Raw genomic sequence first — 9,814 nt, forward strand, 5'->3', positions numbered from 1 at the left:
GGGTATGACATCCAAGGTATGGTAGGATAAATGTACCCATTGAGGCTGTGGCTCTTCCCCATAGACCTTGGTTCATTTCGCGATGTGTGTGCGTGGATCATCTCGTCCATCATATTTTTCTACTAGTCGTATTAGTGGTTTCCCAAATCATAGGCACATCATTCTTTTACAGCCGCGCCAGTCCTTAAAACTTCCTTTATTCCTACCCCACCATCGTGCAGGCATTGCATGTAGTGCCCAATTTAGAGCAACAAACCGCTATTGTTCTGGTACTGTGCTTTCAAATTTTCTCAGAAATTCATCCACCGCTGTCAATCCATCATATGTCAGCAACTCCTTTTCCTCTGTTGTCACACAATGCAGTGATCTAATTATCATGTTGCAATTAAGCGTTGTTACTTCGTGCAGCCGATTCTGCCATCGCTCTACTTCTTCATCTAAATTTGAAGTGTAGGAGCTTTCGTGCTCCCACGAAATTCTTCCATCTGTTGTCGGATTCACCTAATCCTGTTCTCGTGTAGTTATATTGTAAATACAATCGAGACCATCATCACTATTGTTAGCGCTTGGAATTCACCTAGGCTGAGATAGACAAACTCTCAAGGCTACATCAAACCATTTCACCTCGTAGCTAGCCCTACGAGGTATGAGAAGGCTCTCTCGGGTCAGATTTGATAGATCTTTCAATATGATTAGGCTGACCAATTAAGAATAATGATTTTAGGCTAGTAAATTGATAGGGGGGTTGATTTTATGATTTTTGGGGTTTTTGGTGACGGGGTTTTTCTGGGCTGCATGGGCAAAATCACAGCTTGAACAGAGAAATATAATGACTACACAGATTATCAACTGAGGCAAGGTAGGCAAGCAATTTAACACCAAATCTAGATTTTAAAAGGGATGGCAAGACTGGTGAGGAGCTGACAAGGGCAAACAATAACTTTGAATCCTTGTCAAACAGAAGAAAACATTGAACATGAGCAAATTTATAGGAGGAGCATACAATACTATGAATTCCTTCCTAAACACTTCCTTTGCTCAACTAGAAACGATCATGAAGTGAGATGAAACATAACAGATCACATATGCAACAAAGGGAAAACTAATGTTAAATTAACATACCACATGAATCTCAGCAAATAGAGCTGTGAAATTCCATTAAAAATCTCTGTTACAAAACTGCACAATGAAGCTCAGTTTCCTCCAGCTCTCAGCACTCAGAAAACTCTCCCCTCTCTTTTTTCTCCGACTCTCTCAAAATGAATTTTTCTTTTAAACACAATACATGAAACACTACCCAAAACAGGGGCGCAGTTTAACTAACATTACCAAAAATAAAATAAAAAAACGTTACAATCTATTCTCTACATGGTACAGCGTTTCTTTGACTCTTTTGACAATTGGCTCATTAAGAGAAAATCTGGTGCTAAGATCTCATAGAATCAGGGCTACGGATTAAAATAAGCAAATGCGTTTCTTTTGAAATCCTCTGCTGGCTAACACATGGAGCGCAGATCTCATTGAATAAAGTCTGGAAATAGGAATCGAATCCTATTTATCTGGTAACAGGTGTCTTTATTTATTTTTGTCTGAAGTGAAGGACCAGGTGTCAAAGACGTGAGCCAAATTTTCCCACGTTGCTCTAGTAGCTTAAGAGCCCGGATTAAAACTAGGCGACCAATGCCAGCTATCAAACAACGCCTATCCCAAGTATGACCACGTTCCTCTGCTTCAGCGAATATTTCTCCATACATTCACATGTATCTTCAACCAACAGAGTTTCGTTTGACTTGCACATTTGATCTCATCCAGCAATGGAACTCAACGTTCACAGCATTTGATTTTATTTCAAATAGCAATCTCTTCACTTCGATTAGTGTTTTGATTCATTAGCACAGAGATGGAAATTCTCGCCAAGGATTTGACCACACCTTGATCACGATTTATTTGTGCGCATATACATTCCCAACTGAACTTCTCTTGTACTCAAACAACAACGTGGAATGGTTAAAAGAAGTCAGCTTTACGAAGCCATAATCTTGATCTTTGAAGATGCTCCAAGTAGTTTGCAGAGAAGCATAGTCAGAAAGATGACTACCTCCACCGCCAGCAACTACATGAATTGTTGCATTAAACGTCCCTGAATAATGTGACTTTTCTGTACTCACACAGTAGTTTAAATAAACAGGGCATGATCTTTCATAGTTGTGAACATGACCAAAGAAAGCAATGTCCACCTTGTATTTCTGCCAAAGTTTTTGGTAAATCTCTCTTCCCATAGGCTCTCCAAATGCTCCATGAACAGCAAGCCATGAATTTGAGGAATAACCAAGAACTCGATGTGAAATAAAGATAAGCCACGGTTGCTTTTGTCTGTCAGCAGATGCTAAACATTCCTCTATGAATTTATATTGTTCTGTTCCTTCTTGCCAATCAAGTTCTGAATCTGCAATGCAGAAATGGAACATACCATAGCCGGTGAAATACCATATCTTAGCATCATTCAATGTTGGTGCATAAAATGTGCTTTTAGCTGGTACACCACATTCTCCACCTGAATCTATATTCTTATAAAATGAACCTGAATTAGGCCAATCACGTTCATGGTTACCACTTGCTACCATATATGGAACATGTGAAGCAATGGGCTCCACTTGTGCTGTGAACTGATCCCATTCCGATATGTAGCCATTGGCATAAGATAAATCTCCAATATGAAAAACTATGTCAATATTATCCCAGTCCTCTATGAGGCGATCAGTAGTATTTAGGGTGCCTGGTTGGTAGTCGCTATATGCATTAGAACCATCACGCTTTTCCCCGTGTCACCAAAAATGATTACACACTGCAAAGAATCTTGGCCAGGATATGGAGATGCTGCAAAATAATTTAGCTGGCCCCAAATATATGACCCATTGACTAGCCTATGGCCAACCTTGTAGTAGTATTTGGTGTTTGGCCATAAATCCTTCAAGATACTTGTGTATATGAAGCCTGGGTCTCGCCAGCCAACTGTGCGTGCAGACTGACCACACATCATGTCACGGGTGTATGTCAATGTTCCAGCTGGTGACAATCCCAATACAGTTGTATCCACCGCCATTGCTTTCAAATCTTTCCCTTTTGGTTTCTCGCTGAAAAACAGAACTTGACCTTTATCATTAATCTTCATCAAACCAAAATCAGATGCACGACTGTCCTCAATAGGGATACAAGAAATTGTAACATCAGCACCACTGTCTCTGTGCTTCGGAACAAAATCCACGTAATCCATACGATACAAATGATCTCCAGACAAGATAAGAATGTCATTCTCAAGAAGTCAAGCAAATTGGCGGACGGCCTCAGTAGTACCTTGAAACCAAGTCTTTCCCAGCTCTCCAGGTCTTTGAGTGGTTGCTAAAACCTCCACAAATCCATCTCCAAAGTTTACTCCATTTCCAAAATTGTAGGCCCACGCAAGGTGTCGATTGAGAGAGGCTGAATTAAACTGTGTAAGCATATAAACCTTATTGATTCCGCTGTTGATACAATTGCTCATTGGTACATCAATTAAACGGTATGCAAAACTCTGTGTTCTCAAACATCCGCAATACAATGTAGGCCATATAGTCCAGCTCTCTCATTTCATTCAACAGATTGTATGCAGCTTCGTAATTCTAAAACTTAGTGACCAGCTGAACTTTCTCACGGAGCAAACCCTTTTTGCTAACTTGGATTTCATTTGTGAAAGGCCCATACATATCTGCAGTGTCAAAAAACATGATGCCTCTGATTGCTGATGATGTTTTGACTTGTGTTTGTGCTTTGGCAGAGATAAGAGCTGAGGAAGCTGCTCCCCTTTGAAGAGCTGGAGATGAATTACATAATCTAGAACAACATATTAATGATTTCTTCTTCAAAACAGGGTTTTGAAGAAGAATCAATCGCTGACATGAGACGGAGTCTAACAACTATCATTGTCGCGCACTGGTTCAGTGTATCACGCTCCTTTGGCTGGATCTAGTGGTACTACTACACGTAGTGACTTTTTCTCAAAGATCATTTTGCACTTCTTCAGATTTATGACTCCATTCATATCGGTGGCCCAGTCTATTCCTAGTAGCACAAGATAGGGATTACTATCATCAACAATCTCTATCACTTCAAAATCCTCCTGTGCGCTCGCACCTTCAATATCTACTGTTACCCCTTGCAATCTTCCCATGCACAAGATCTTCTGTTGGTTCGCCATTCGTAACTGAATAGGAGACCATTGTAGCATGGGTCTGCCCATGCGTTCCCATGTTTGTTTTGGTAGTAAATTCACGTCTGATCCAAGATCCAAGATTACTTGATCCATTTCATACTTGTTGATTTGCGCAGTCAACCTCATTTCCCTTCCTGTGCACAATGCATGCTTTCCAAGTTTTCGGACCACGCGTTGCTCTCCTGATCCCACACACCTTGTGATAAGTTCCTATAGTCCTTTTACTGCCTTGCTATCGCGCAATAGTTTCATGCATGTCTCCAGAAAGGTAGTGAGCATTGAAGGATCCATCCTTGGTTCTAGTTGATCCTTACTACCTAAAGTGGAGGCCTCCGTGAAGCTCTTCTTAGCTTCCATGAATGTCTCCTTTGCGCATTCTAAATCAAATTTGGGTTCCTTTATAGGAGCCTTGTGAACCCATGCACTTTCTTCTGGCTACTTCCCTTTATCATCGCCTATGGTCATACCGCTCTTGAGTATCATGTTTACATTTGGGTCTTCTTTGCGCGACTCAGACCTCATCATCTGCAAATTCTGAGTCAGAGGGGGCTAGAGTACCCCTTTTTCACGCATCCTCACTATCAGCGAAGGTCAGTCTTCTGCCTCATGATCAAACTGAGTACATTACATACATGATTTCCTTGTCAAGTTTGTACAATCACAGGCATAGTGCCTTGGCCCTCCGCAATTGTAACATATTAGTTGTCCATGACCCCTTCCTGATCCCATTCCACCTCGACCTCGACCACGCCCCTGAAATCTAGCAGGTGTCATTCCTCCATTTCGGTCAAGGGCTCGCATTTCAATCTGCACCCTATAGGCAGGAGTTTGATCCATCATTAGTCCGTAGCTTCTACAGGTGCATTCCTCATGGCCTACCAACCTAAAGAAATTACAAAATAATTGATGGGACATCTACGTATACTTCTGCAATAGATGACAATTATCCATAGTGTGTTTTCCTCCTATCTAACAGATCGCGCACCATAATGCAGGTGCCACACTCAGTCCTGCCTATGCCTTAGGTCTTAACAGCATCGTCCCTCCTCTTGCCAAGTAATTCACGAACACTGGATAGTGGTCCTTGTCATGCCCTTGGCCTTTCCATTTTAAGCACCATACCTCCTCACGCGCCTTTGGCCGAGGTGTCCTGTCCTGTTTCAAACTCTACATCTCCAAACACATATTTTGTAGTTGCACATGGATTTGTTGGAATCCTAGCCCAGGGTCTTCTATAGGAGTCTCATGCAATCTCATCACCATCTCCAAAGCTTTGGCCTGGGTGGAAAGTTTTTTTTGTGACAGTGTCGTCCTTAAGTGCGGTGTCAGTGATGCTACAAACCATGCGCGATGTTTTCTATCCGTAAAAGTCATATTGGCTTCATGAATCGTACCCTTCAGTCTTTGGTCCAGATCCTAGGGGGTCTTGCCCTGGAGCATCACGATCTCCTTAAACACGATGATTGATTGTGTTTCTGACTTTGGCCCGTTGAATTCCTTGTTCAGCGTGGCCTAGATTTCTACAATTCCTGTGTTTGGATGGTCATTAGAATGCTTGATGTACCATGTTAATGCGTGATCCTGCAATGCGCTAACCAGCATAGCCTTTTTGATATTGTCATCCACGACTCCTTGTGCTTCCCATACTACCCTTACTACGAACCAGAATTGGTTCAGGTCTTCATTCCCTACTCCTCTGAATACCAGTAGTTTGACCGCACTCGCCATATTAAACTGTGGTGGTGGCAGAGGTGGGGTGGGTGGAGATGGAGGTGAGGAGGGTGAGACGGGTGGCGGTGTGGGTGGAGGTGGTAAACATGGAATGCACTGCCTTATCAAACTAACCGTGCTTCTCAGAGAAACTTTCATGATCTCTTCCTTTCTTTCCTGCGAGGGTGAAATTAAGGGACTGGTTTCTAATTCTTCACTACCTCCACTTCTGTACCTAAAAATCCCACTCCTATAACCAGCTAGTGTTCACTAGCTACCTGTGGACCTCCCTCTCTTTCTACAGGGGATTGAGAGGCCATCTTAGGTGAGAAACCAAATATGTTTGAGGAGCCTATAGGAGGAAGAGAACCTCCATCGCCTACTCAGGATATGGATGGAAATAGGCCACCTAAAGTATTTCCTATCAAGGAGACAAGTGGGGAAGCTAAAATGAAAAATATCAGCTCCAATTCTCTTCCACACTTCCATGGGATGAATTCTGAGGAACTTGACACCTTTATGTTTGAATTTGATGTATTCAACAAGACATATGATTATACATATGATGAGTAGAAGCTAAAATTGTTTCCTTCTACCCTCAAGGATGCAACATTGTGTTTGTTCATAAGTTTATAATGGGGCAAGATCACTACATGGGCCCAAATTGTTAGTTGATCCAAAATACATAAACTATAATTTAATTATTTAGAGTCTAATATTCAATTACCTATAATATTTAATTAGATATTGGATACATTTTAGAATAGCTAATTGTTGTAAAAGATATGACATATAGAAAGGTGTCATTTCTTAGGAACTAATTTAGGAAAATAGTCAGGAGTGTTGTTATGAGAGCATTAAATGTAAATGGACACTTGTAAATGAAATAAGTGATCAATATAAAAATTATTTTAGGAAACAAGCTTATTTAAATCTTGTTTCTCTCCATTTGCAAGAGTGTTGAGTGATCGTGTATAAGCCCTTGCATATTTTTATGTAATCTTTCTTTTCCTTATTAATAAAAATTGTGTGTCTGAGGACACTTCTACTATTATTGTGGTATTAGAGCTTCAATGGTGAAAATGGAGTGAAGAAGAGATTCCAGCTCTACATGCTCTTGGAAAGCTCCATCAAATTGTTCAGTGGTTGAATGGTATGATAAATTCTCAATTTTATTAAGGAAAAGAAAAATTATTTTTTGGATGAGTGACATTTGATTTTTTTAATTAGAAAAAAATTATTCCCAAAAATTGGAGAATAAATTTATATGTGTGGGCGTTGATGACCTTGAGTACATTAAGGAGACTCCTCCACATTGTTTAGCAGCAATTTGATGCTTCATTCAGGTCTCGACTGGTTCTGCCGAAGCGAATTATTCACATAGGAACTTCATGTTTCTAAGCTTTGCATTCCTATAGACACCCTTGCCTACCTGGAATGGCACTCGACCTTGATCTTCCTTTCAATGTATGGGCACTTCAATTCTATTGAAAAGCTATCTATTGACCTTCCTTCCAATGTAAGCTCAACATAATTCTATTAGAACACTCTTCACCAGCAGGTTTTTAAGGTATGTATAGAAGTCATCGATTTTATAATTGAAATTTGCGTGCAAGGACACGTGAGGCACCATTGAGAAGGGAGAAATACTAGAAGGAGCCAAAAAATTTTGGAGAACAAGTGTGCCATAAATTCTTCCTAAATTTTCCTCTGCCTTTCACGAGCTAAACTTTGACAACTTGGAACCCAATTCTATCCTTTCAACGTAACATGGCCCCAATCTACGAGCAGAACTAGATTCTGGTTAACATCTGAATTACTTTGAAAATCTAGTAGATATATGTGGAGTCAAAAGACCTTTTGGGTAAATGTATTTCTATTGGAGCTAATATGGACTCCATCTTTTATTTAGAGTCTAATAGTTTAAAAGTGATTTCATAAAAAACTAATTCCCCTTTTTAAAAGGACTTCATAAACTCCTTTTTAATGTGATTTTAAAAGAAATTGAAGCTTACTAATGGAGTAAGGTGTATTTTTTATTTTGAATTTTGGAGAGATAAGTATGCCTTTTAAATATTTTGTTGGAATGAAAAGTTGAATTTTGGGGAATTTGTTTTGTAATATTTAGAGTAATAAGGTTGCAATATTTTTTATTTTTATTTTTATTTTATTTGGAGTGATAATGTTGTAACTTAGAGTAATGTATTTCCTTCGAGGGGGGGTTTGAAAAGTTAACTCATTGCACTCATAGAAGTCAAATTGTAAGAGCATTGTAAAGTCAATTTTTGAAAATTTATTATAAAAATTTTAGAGAATTTGACTAGAGCCAAGTGCAAAGCTCAATCACTTTTCTCCTCAAACGACTATACGAGGGTCAAGTCCAAGGTCCGATAGATCATTTTTTTGTGTGTGGTGTGTTTCCCATCTTCTTTTTGTGGTGCATGATACATCTTAGTGCATAAATTTACTTTTACAATGTCCAAGCTAGTAAATTTATTTTTTGAATTTGACAAACTTGAAGGATCAAAGAATTACATAACATGGAAAAGACACATAGAAAGCATGTTGATATACAATGAAATTTGGAAATATGTATGTGATGGTGATGTAAACCAAACAAACCTATAGATGTAGACTCACTAGCTAAATCGGAGATGAAAAATGCCAAAGCATTAACATTAATCAAATCTTCAGTTAATGATGAAATGTATGTTCACATTGAAAATGATCCTAATGCATGGCCTGCCTGGAGAAAATTTAAATAATTATTTGATACACGATCTGAATCTAAGAAAGTTTATCTACAATTGAAGTTTCTTAAAAAAAAAATTAACAAAAGGGGGAGATGTACTTGAATACATTTCCAGACTTAAGAACATTAAGCATGGATAGTAAAGGTTGGATTTCAATTAGTGGATGATAGTCTTATGACTACTATTTTGATTGTTGGTTTTCATTCTTCATACAAACATTTCCTGGAAACTTTACAAGTAACTGGAAATCTATAGAAGTTAAAATTTGATGAATTAAGTGAAATGCTAGCTCAACATGACAAAACTCTTGGAAAGAAGAAACGGGTTGGAGAAGGTGTCTTCTTTGCAGGAGCTATCAATAGTAAAACTTCAACTGGTAGTTCTATGAGTAGAGGAAGAGGACACAAAAATCCAAATCAAGGCAGAGGACAAGGTCGTGGTAGAATTCAAGTCACATGGAACAACTTTAGTAGAGGAAGCAGTTCTAGCAGAGGCAACATTAAAGGTAGAGGCAATAGTCAAGATAGAGGCAACAATCCAGGGAGAGGAAAAAGTCAAGGAAGAGGAAAAGTAGAGGCAGAGAACAAATTCAAAGAAAAGAAAAATATTTCAATCAAGTTGTTTGTATAAGATGTAACAGAGTTGGTCATTATGTTGAACAACACTTGGCACGATTTGCTAATGATCAAGAAGATGATGGCTCAAAATATGTCTCCACTACACTTCAAAGTTCAGAATCAACAACATTACAGGTCCCCACATATCTTAAAATTTATTATGAAGATGCTCGGATCTTAGATACAAGGGAAACACAACATATGACTTTTTGACATGAGTTCTTTTGGACTTTTCAACAATTCCATTTTAATTCAATCGTTCTTGCATATGATATAAGAGATAATCCTTGTGGAAAAGGTGTTGTAAAATTTTATCTTCCTAACATTGGAGAAAAACTAATTTCAAATGTTTGGTATTTACCAACTTTCAAGAAGAATTTGTTGTCATTAGTCATGATTCGGCAAGCAGGACATTAGGTTGTTGAGGATGAATTATTAAAAATCAACTCAATAAAATAGAATATGAAGATAGTCATGATAGGATA

The 9,814-nt window shown here is 38.8% G+C and overlaps 1 pseudogene; it reads right to left on the reverse strand.

The window, feature by feature from the left end:
- Positions 1-1,943: 1,943 nt before the first annotated feature.
- On the reverse strand, positions 1,944-3,274 carry LOC149198362 (putative inactive purple acid phosphatase 27 pseudogene; annotated as a pseudogene).
- Positions 3,275-9,814: the final 6,540 nt, after the last annotated feature.

The sequence above is a fragment of the Pinus tabuliformis genome, chromosome 2_2 (genome assembly GCF_031772625.1).
Source record: "Pinus tabuliformis cultivar Carrire ecotype Pingquan chromosome 2_2, CPIR1, whole genome shotgun sequence".
Lineage (NCBI taxonomy): Eukaryota > Viridiplantae > Streptophyta > Pinopsida > Pinales > Pinaceae > Pinus > Pinus tabuliformis.